Source organism: Chiloscyllium plagiosum, unplaced genomic scaffold (assembly GCF_037043375.1).
Source record: "Chiloscyllium plagiosum isolate Xiang-an unplaced genomic scaffold, Cpla_swu_hap1 HiC_scaffold_5, whole genome shotgun sequence".
Classification (NCBI taxonomy): domain Eukaryota; kingdom Metazoa; phylum Chordata; class Chondrichthyes; order Orectolobiformes; family Hemiscylliidae; genus Chiloscyllium; species Chiloscyllium plagiosum.
Genome location: NW_028270143.1, coordinates 27,676,433 through 27,685,630, shown reverse-complemented (window position 1 = coordinate 27,685,630; position 9,198 = coordinate 27,676,433). Strand labels below are relative to the sequence as shown.

At 43.2% G+C, this 9,198-nt stretch overlaps 1 pseudogene; it reads left to right on the top strand.

Moving 5' to 3' along the window:
• The first annotated feature begins 7,695 nt into the window (after positions 1–7,695).
• LOC148149890 (uncharacterized) lies at positions 7,696–8,610 on the top strand (annotated as a pseudogene).
• The last annotated feature ends 588 nt before the right edge of the window (positions 8,611–9,198 follow it).

The window sequence follows — 9,198 nt, the reverse complement described above, 5'->3', positions numbered from 1 at the left end:
TTGGCCAAAAAATAAGGGGTCAACTTATACATGTGTTCAACCTATACATGCTTAAATATGGTATCTGGACACTCAGAGAAAGCCCCATAATGTTCAGAGCTTTGGAGGGTTCTGACTCAATTAAGGCTAATAGTTACCAGTAATGCTAGAGGATTAAAATCCTGTTGGCCTTCTATTAACTAAACTCCCCAACTGAAATTCCACAACAATGTCACCCTCAAACCCTTACCAATGTTCTCCAGTAATTTTACAGTAGACATCTGAGGTCCATGTAATGCAGCAGCTTCCACATGTGGGTGTAAATGCATTGGCATGTGATCGGCATGTGGCACAGACAGAACATTTCTCCTTACCATATTGGACCCGTGACAACTACACTGAACTGGACCTCTCCCTCTGATCCGATTCAATTCTGCCAGATCCGTTACGCATCTTTAACCTGTCTGAAACACCCATTCACTTTACTGGCATTCTAGTCATCGGAACTCAATGGACCTTATGAAGCTAGTATCCTACCCACCTAACACCCAATCCATCAATGGGTGCCTGAAAGACCTCACCCGCCCTGTCACACTATTTGCCTCACACAGTTGGCACCCTATCCTTGTTCATGCCAAATGCGGAGAAGACTCAACCGCAAGCAAAAGATTTTATTCCTTAATCCTCCCAGGTGGAATAACCAGTACCAGTGGCAGCGATGAGCCAAGCCAGAAAGATTCCTCAAGTCATATGATTGAGAGAGTACCCATATTTGTTTCACCAATCCATTTGGGTGAATGTGAGTGTCCAACTTAACAAATAAGTCAACGTAATGAATCTTTACACTGTTATGGACCAGACCAAAGGAGTCCCTTTTAAAATATTTCAAGAAAGTAGCCTAGATCTTAACATTTTCTTATTTTTGAAAACAAATGTGAAATGTCTCAGATGCTATGTGACTGGTCGAACTACTTGACATTAAGCAAATTATTTAAACACTGTAGTTAAAATGCAACCAAAGAAAGAGGAACTTTGAATAACTTGACTCTATTGGAAACTTGACAGATTAACTATTACAGTAACTGTTAGTTAATTAGCTGTTCCAATATAGTAACGTCCCATAAATACACCCCTTGGCAAAATAAAAGGAAAATTCAGACATAGATTCTCATGTGTTCTCCCATCCAGGTGGAAAATAACATCAAGAGGAAATTCAGAGAGTAACAGCCAGGAGACATTCACTGAAGCTCTGTTGAGATGCCAATAGCGTTTGGTGCTTCTTAGAAATCCTGATCTGTGAGAACTGGCAACACCCATTCAGGCTGCATTTAAAAAAAACCCAAGACCCCCAAAGCTGTTGACTCAAGTGGTGTTCAATAGCCAGCTCTTCACCCTCTCATTCAATCTCTCTCAAAAGAAACAAGGACAAAATAACCTGTTCAAGTTAAAGCATCGTCACAACACATCAACACACAAATTGAGAGTAAAGAGACATTGGAGTGCAGGTTCATAGCTCCTTGAAGGTGGAGTCGCAGGTAGATAGGATAGTGAAGGCATTTGGTATGCTTTCCTTTATTGGTCAGAGTATTGAGTACAGGAGTTGGGAGGTCATGTTGCGGCTGTACAGGACATTGGTTAGGCCACTGTTGGAATATTGCACACAATTCTGGTCTCCTTCCTATCGTGTGAAACTTGAAAGGGTTCAGACAAGGTTTACAAGGATGTTGCCAGGGTTGGAGGATTTGAGCTGTAGGGAGAGGCTGAACAGGCTGGGGCTGTTTTCCCTGGAGCGTCGGAGGCTGAGGGGTGACCTTATAGGGATTTACAAAATTATGAGGGGCATGGATAGGATAAATAGACAAAGTCTTTTCCCTGGGGTGGGGGAGTCCAGACAAGAGGGCATAGGTTTAGGGTGAGAGGGGAAAGATATAAAAGAGACATAAGGGGCAACTTTTTCACGCAGAGGGTGGTACGTGTATAGAATGAGCTGCCAGAGGAAGTGGTAGAGGCTGGTACAATTGCAACATTTAAGAGGCATTTGGATGAGTATATGAATAGGAAGGGTTTGGAGGGATATGGGCTGGGTGCTGGTAGGTGGGACTAGATTGGGTTGGGATACCTGGTAGGCATGGACGGGTTGGACCGAAGGGTCTGTTTCCATGCTGTACATCTCTATGACTCTATGACTCTAAAAATCTGCTCACACAGATTGCACGTATGGTATGTACAACTCCCATGAGGGCCAGCACGGAAATGGGATGACCATTGTGCACTGTGTCAATAAGAAACAGCCTGGTTTGGTGAACCGACATGTTGCCAAATGAATAAAACAAGCGCTGGTTCAAACATCCCCAGGATACTGTGAAGAAAAGACTGCCTGGTCTGGAGATCTAGGATACTACAAGACAAGAGTACTTGCTTCAAGCTGTTCTCAGGAAATAAAATCCAAAATGTTGTCCTGTTTAAAGGGACTTACAGATCTCATGCAATTAAAAACAGAATCAAAGTCAACAATCTTCAACCCAGAAATCTATCCATCTTCCAGACTGAAGGGAAGGCATTCTGAAACCTCTAGGCAACCTGAATTTGTGAACTCAAGTGACTTTGGATAAGATGGAGTAGGTGTACATGAAACTATATACACAATGTGACAACACATCATGTTATAATGGAAAACAAGCTGAGCGGGAGACATTCATAAGGCTTGTGTGTGTGGAAAATACCTTCAGAATCAGAACACCACTTTGGACACACCATGATTTATAATTTTTAAATGAGTTTAACCTAGCCCATATCACCCACTAATGGTCCCCATTTGGAGCCTGTCTCTCTCCAGCTCACAATTATGCATTCCTTTATCTTCCCAATGCTGCTCTCTCTGTATGGGCTCCATGGTCGACCTATCCTGTGCCCTCACCCCCAGTCTCCAGCATATGGACCATCTTTCCCTATCTACTATCAGCTCTGAGGAAGGGTCACTGGACCCAAAATATTAACTCCGCTTTTTCTCCACAGATGTTTTTCGATCTGCTGAGATTTACCAAGCAATTTCTGTTTTTATTTCAGACTTTCAGCATCTATAGTTCTTTGTTTTTGCTTGTCAACTATTGCTAAAGTTTGAAAATGGATATTCCATGAAGGTTGATTTTTCAGTTGTTATTCTTCAGTCTGTGTGTATGTGTGTGTGCATCAGTTTTTTTTTGTGTTAGCTTCTTAGGTGGACACATACATAATCAATAGTATTTGCACTTTCTTTGAGTAAGTTTGTTTCAGGAAGAAAACTCTTATTGTTGATGGAAGAAATCTGGCTACTTTGTTCTTTAATATTGATCTGAACACATTCTGTAACCTGAAAACTTGGCCACATTAACAACCTGGCTAAATTAAATATTTGTTACAACCAGTGGAAGGAGAAACTGGAAATCCTCCAGCCTCAGTTGTAGCGTATATTTAGGAGTTCATCCAACATTGAAAACAGACAAACATGCGTAATGGTGGAGGCAATGATGTAAAAGAGAATCTAAAACACCATTGCATGTTTTTAGTACATTAGAGTAAAAATCCTACTGAATGGATTGTCTAGTTTGGAAGCAATGTGTTAACATGGGAAATATTTTAATACTTTAACAATATTGCCCACTGATGAAATGACAAGTATGGCTGGGCAGCTGAAGACTGAATATACGCTCAAAAGCCCTCACCTGTTTCCTGACACTCCCACAAATCCAAAAAGTAGAGAACTTTAGTCATACTTAAAGGGACATGGGCAGCCAATGCACTTTTGCAGGGGAAAGGCATTGCTATGTTATGTCTCACAGTCAGTATGTCAGGATACCTTTAAGAGACAGGAATTTGGATCAAAAGTTAAGAGACAATAGTTTACTAAAACTAATGGCCAACAATCGGGGGTGTTGACTTAAGAGCTAGAGGCAAGTGCAGAACTGGGAGTAGACAAGTTAGCCCTGACAAAGACTCAGTTAGAAGAGAAGAAGTTAGAATTACAAATTCAAAGGGAAAAGAAGATAAAGGGAAGGAAAGAGAAAAGAGCATTTCAAAAGGAGAGGAAGCGAGCCAGAAAGTGTATCAACATTTTAAAAAGCTATAACGGAGAAGGGGAGAGTGAACATAGAACATAGAACAGTACAGCACAGAACAGGCCCTTCAGCCCACGATGTTGTGCCGACCACTGATCCTCATGTATGCACCCTCAAACTTCTGTGACCATATGCATGTCCAGCAGTCTCTTAAATGTCCCCAATGACCTTGCTTCCACAACTGCTGCCGGCAACGCATTCCATGCTCTCACAACTCTTGTGTAAAGAACCCGCCTCTGACATCCCCTCTATACTTTCCTCCAACCAGCTTAAAACTATGACCCCTCGTGTTAGTCATTTCTGCCCTGGGAAATAGTCTCTGGCTATCGACTCTATCTATGCCTCTCATTATCTTGTATACCTCAATTAGGTCCCCTCTCCTCCTCCTTTTCTCCAATGAAAAAAGGCTGAGCTCAGCCAACCAAAGAATTGAATTCTTTGGAAATACAGATGGGGACAAATCTGCTGAGAGTAAGTATGGAGCAGTTTAAATTTGTACAAGCACTCATGAAGTTTGAGGGAAGCGATGTAAATATATTTTTCAATAGTTTGAGGAAGTGAAAGAAATAAGTGGTTTGTGGAAAGCTGCTTGCAGAGCAAGCCGACCGGAAAAGGCTCAGAAAGTTATAAACCGTGCTTTGGGAGGATTCTACAGATTATGAGATGGGTAAAAAGGCAATCCTTACTGTGGAGGAGTTGATCTCTCAGGCTTACAGGCAGCAGCATAGGTAGATTGAGCTTGTGAGGGTAAAATAAGTAACATTCCTTAAGTAACATAAATGTGGGCACTTATGTAGACATCACATTTGAGAATTCCAGGGAGCTAATTCTCTCAGAGGAGGTTAAAAATTCTTCTGGAATAATTTTTAAATCAATAAGAACCAATAGTTTCCAACAGCCAGGCAAGCAGCCAGGGTGGCTGAGGAATATACGCTTGCTCAAAATCCCTCACCTGTTTCCTGACACTCCCACAAATCCAAGAAGTACAGAACTTCTAGTCATACTTAAAGAGACATGGGCAGCCAATGCACTTTTGCAGGGGAAAGGCATTGCTATGTTATGTCTCACAGTCAGTATGTCAGGATACCTTTAAGAGACATGCTCCTGATATCATCTCTGTAACTTTAACCGAGACATCTATGTGACAATGTCTATAAAGTGATTAAATAATAGCTATTTGTAACAAACATCTGTTAGATCCTTCAACATTATGTTATCTACATTAGTTTCTTATATTATGAGGGGTAACAAAAGCATTGCCTCTTTGGGTAAAATGCCCTGCTGAAGACAAAGCCCACATCAGGCATGACTTTGCCACCAGAGAGTGCAATGAATTCCAGTGTTGGCAAGGTGTATATGTCTATACCTCTGTATTGGGTATACCTGGGTTGTGATTGAATGTCAGGGTCACTAATCACGAACATTGTCCATTGCTTGCCTGTGGAGAGTTTTGACCTACTCCTGCAAAACCCTTCCATGGAGATAAAGGTCATGGTTTCTCCAGCAGTTTCAGAAAGAGAAATTAAAGCCAAGGAGACGGAACAGTTACAGGAACAGGTTCTGATATTTTCCTTTCCTTTACAGTAACCTGGTCTAAACAAGTTATATCATTGGAAACAAAGTTGGCACCACAGACAGGTTATCTGAGCCCCTTTTGGGGGATTTGGCTGATCCAGCGGAAATAATAAGCAGATTTTGCCTGTTTGAGGCTTCGCAAGCCCAGGATTGGATGCACTGCCCCAAATCACTCAAACTTCAATTAAAGCAGAAGGAGTTCCTGAATGCGATTTTAGAAAAAGTAGTTGTGATAAAGATGTAGAGACTCTTCACAGAGCCGCAAACACAGTGCCACCCAAATACTGTTGTAAGTTATTGAGGAGAGTGTACAACATTCCTATATGAGTCTGTGGTACTGTGGTAAAGACCCTGCAACTAAAGCAGCACCTCCAATTCACAAACCAGTTTTTGGAAAATCATTTAACAGGATGATGTGATGTTTTGGGGGTGAATGAGGAGCTCCTGTCAAAATATAGTGACTCCATCAGTATTTCCTCACCATTATGGATGTGGCTGTCTCATTCTGAGAGGCCTATCCCTTGAGAAATGTTTCCGCCAAGGGGAGATGTTAACCCAGTTCTTCAACTGATATAGATTTCCAGCTGAGATCCAGATGGATCAACTTACTAATTTTATGACTAAACCTTTTTTCAGGAAGTTACAAGCAGTCTCAATATAACTTAGCTAAAATCCTCAGCCTATCGCCCACAGTCACAGGAGGTTCTTGTCAGACCACATTTGAAATATTGTGAGCAGTTTTGGGCTCTGTATTTAACAAAAGATGTGCTGGTATTGGAGGGGGTCCAGAAGAGGTTTACAAGACTAATCCTGGGGACAAAGGCCTTGTCATATGAGGAGCAGTTGAGCAATCTGGGTCTGTACTCAATGGGAGTTTAGAAGAATGAGGGGGGGATCTGATTGAAACTTACGGAATACTGAGGGACCTGGATAGAGTGGAGGTGGAGAAGATGTTTCCACTAGTAGGCGAGACTAGAACCCGAGGACACAGCCTCAGAGTAAATGAACAATTGTAGATGAGGAGGTATTTCTGCAACCGCTTCCGGTGGTTAATCTGTTAATTCACTGCCACAGAAGGCATTGGAGGCTACTTCACTGAGTTTATTTGAGACAGAGATAGATGGTTCTTGATTAGTAAGAGGATCAAGGGTTCCAGGTAGAAGGCAGGAGAATGAGGCTGAGAAGCATATCAGCCATGATTGAATGGGAAAGCAGACTGGTTGGGCCAAATGGCCTAAATATGCTTGTATATCAAATGGGCTCATGATCTTTAGAGTGGTACCATCAGACCTTCAAGATGATGACACAGCCGTGAATAGACCATGACTGGGACTCGGCGGTTTTCTTATTTGCTACCTGCGATTCCAATGAGTACATTGGTTTTAGTCCATTTGAGTTAGTTTATGGACACAAGATAAGAGACCCACTGAAATTAATCAAGAAAAGGTTAGCGGAGCAAAGGGATGACTCTTCTATGTAAGATTATATATTCATATTCCAGGACAGCTGATCGTAGCCTGTAACATGGCTCAGGAGCACTGTAAAACTTCACAAACTAGCAAGTGAAAATGGACAGGCCCACAGGTCAGCACTAGGAGGTTCAAGCCAAGGGCCTGAGTGTGTTAGTGTTACCACCCTCTACAGGGTCAACTGCTAACATCCTGCTTCAGTGGTCCAAGAATGTTAGCCAAGTGGATTAATGAGGTGAATGTTTTTGATGATACCTCATACTGCCAGAAACAGAGTCAGCTGTGACATATCCACATGCTTTCTTTTGCAGCAGAGAGTGACGGGAGCTGGGCGGAAGTGAGGTCGGAGCAGGCTGTGGGGAAGGTAAGTGAGTGCTTTTTAAGTAGATGTGTTCTCGGTCCCAGGTCCTATACAGTAGGGCCTTCCTCCCATCCTCCTCCTCTAACCTAATTAAGAGTCCACAGACTCAGAGCAAAAAAACAAGGGGTCGAGGGAAATGTCTGGTGAGAAAAGTGCGAGTCTTTGGCTTACGCCACAGACTCAGGAGATTAAGCCACAGTTTGAAGAGGGTGAAGACATGACTGCCAAGCTGATCCAGTGTGCCACGTGCATGATGTGGGAGGTCAGGGACACTGATGGTGTTTCTGGCTCCTATAGCTATGGAAAGTGTGTACACATTCAGCTTCTGAAGGAGCATGTTGCAGCACTGAAGAAAGAATTAGATGACCTTAGGCTCATCCAAAAGAACGAGAACTTTGTGGACAGGACCTTCAGTGAGGTCATTACACCGAGCATACCAGAAGAGAGAAGGGAGATGACGATGAGGAAAGAAAAGATGATTCAAGTACAAGAGACCCCAGGAGAAGTACCTCTCGTGAACAGGTTGAATCTCTTGGAAAGTGTTGAGACAGACGACACTGCCAGTCCGAGAGGCGGACAGGTCTGCCAATCGAAAATTAGCGTGGAGGCAGAGCCGAGGAGTCAGAAATCATGCAGAGCCATGGTAATAGGGGACTCCATAGTGAGAGGGACTGGAAGGGGTTTCTGCGGCAACAGGCGGGATTTGAGGGTGGTGTGTTGCCTTCCTGATGCCAGGATCCATGATGTCACCAACAGAGTGCATGGAATCCTCAAGGGCGAAGGTGAAGAGCCAGAGGTGGTGGTGCATGTCGGCAGAAATGATGTCGGGAAGAAGACGAGGGACATTCTACAGCGGGACTTCGGAGGACTCGTAAAAAGGCTGAAAAGCAGGACGTCCAAGGTGGTCATCTCCGATTTGCTTCCAGTTCCTAAGGCTGGAGAGGGCAGGAACAGGGAGGTAATGGACTTGAATGTGTGATTGAGGAACTGGTTCAGGAAGCAAGGATTTAAACTCTTGGATCACTGGGGTACGGATAAAGTATACAAGAGGGACGGGTTGCACTTTAATAGGAGGGGTACCAGCATTCTGGCAGGCAGGCTGGCCACCGCAACACAGAGGTATTTAAACTAAGTAGTTGGGGGGAGGGGACAAACTGGAAATTCAAGAAGGAAGTTAAAGGGAAAGTGAGAATAAGAGAAGTTAAGAAAGCCAACAGAATCAACAGAGCAGAAAACTCAAGAAGGGATCATACAGTATGGTCAAGTGAAATAGGGATTGTTAGGAAGGGTGAAGGGCGTAACACATTAAGAATATTATATATGAATGCACAAAGCATAAGAAATAAGGTGGATGAGCTTAAGGCTCAGTTGGAAATTGGCAGGTATGATGTGGGGATAACTGAGAAGTGGTTTCAAGTGGACAGGGCCTGGGAAATGAATATTCAAGGCTATACATGCTATTGAAAGGACAGACTGATGGGCAGAGCGGGTGGGGCAGCCCTGTTGGTGAGGAATGATATTCAGTCCCTTGCGAGGGGGGACATAGATCAGGATATGTCAAGTCAGTATGGATGGAGCTGAGAAATTCTAAAGGTAGAAAGACACTAATGGGAATTATCTGAGGCCCCCAAATACTAGCTTGGATGTAGGGTGTAAGTTGAATAAGGAGTTGAAATTGGCCTGTCGCAAAGGTATTACCCCAGTTGTTTTGGGGGATTTC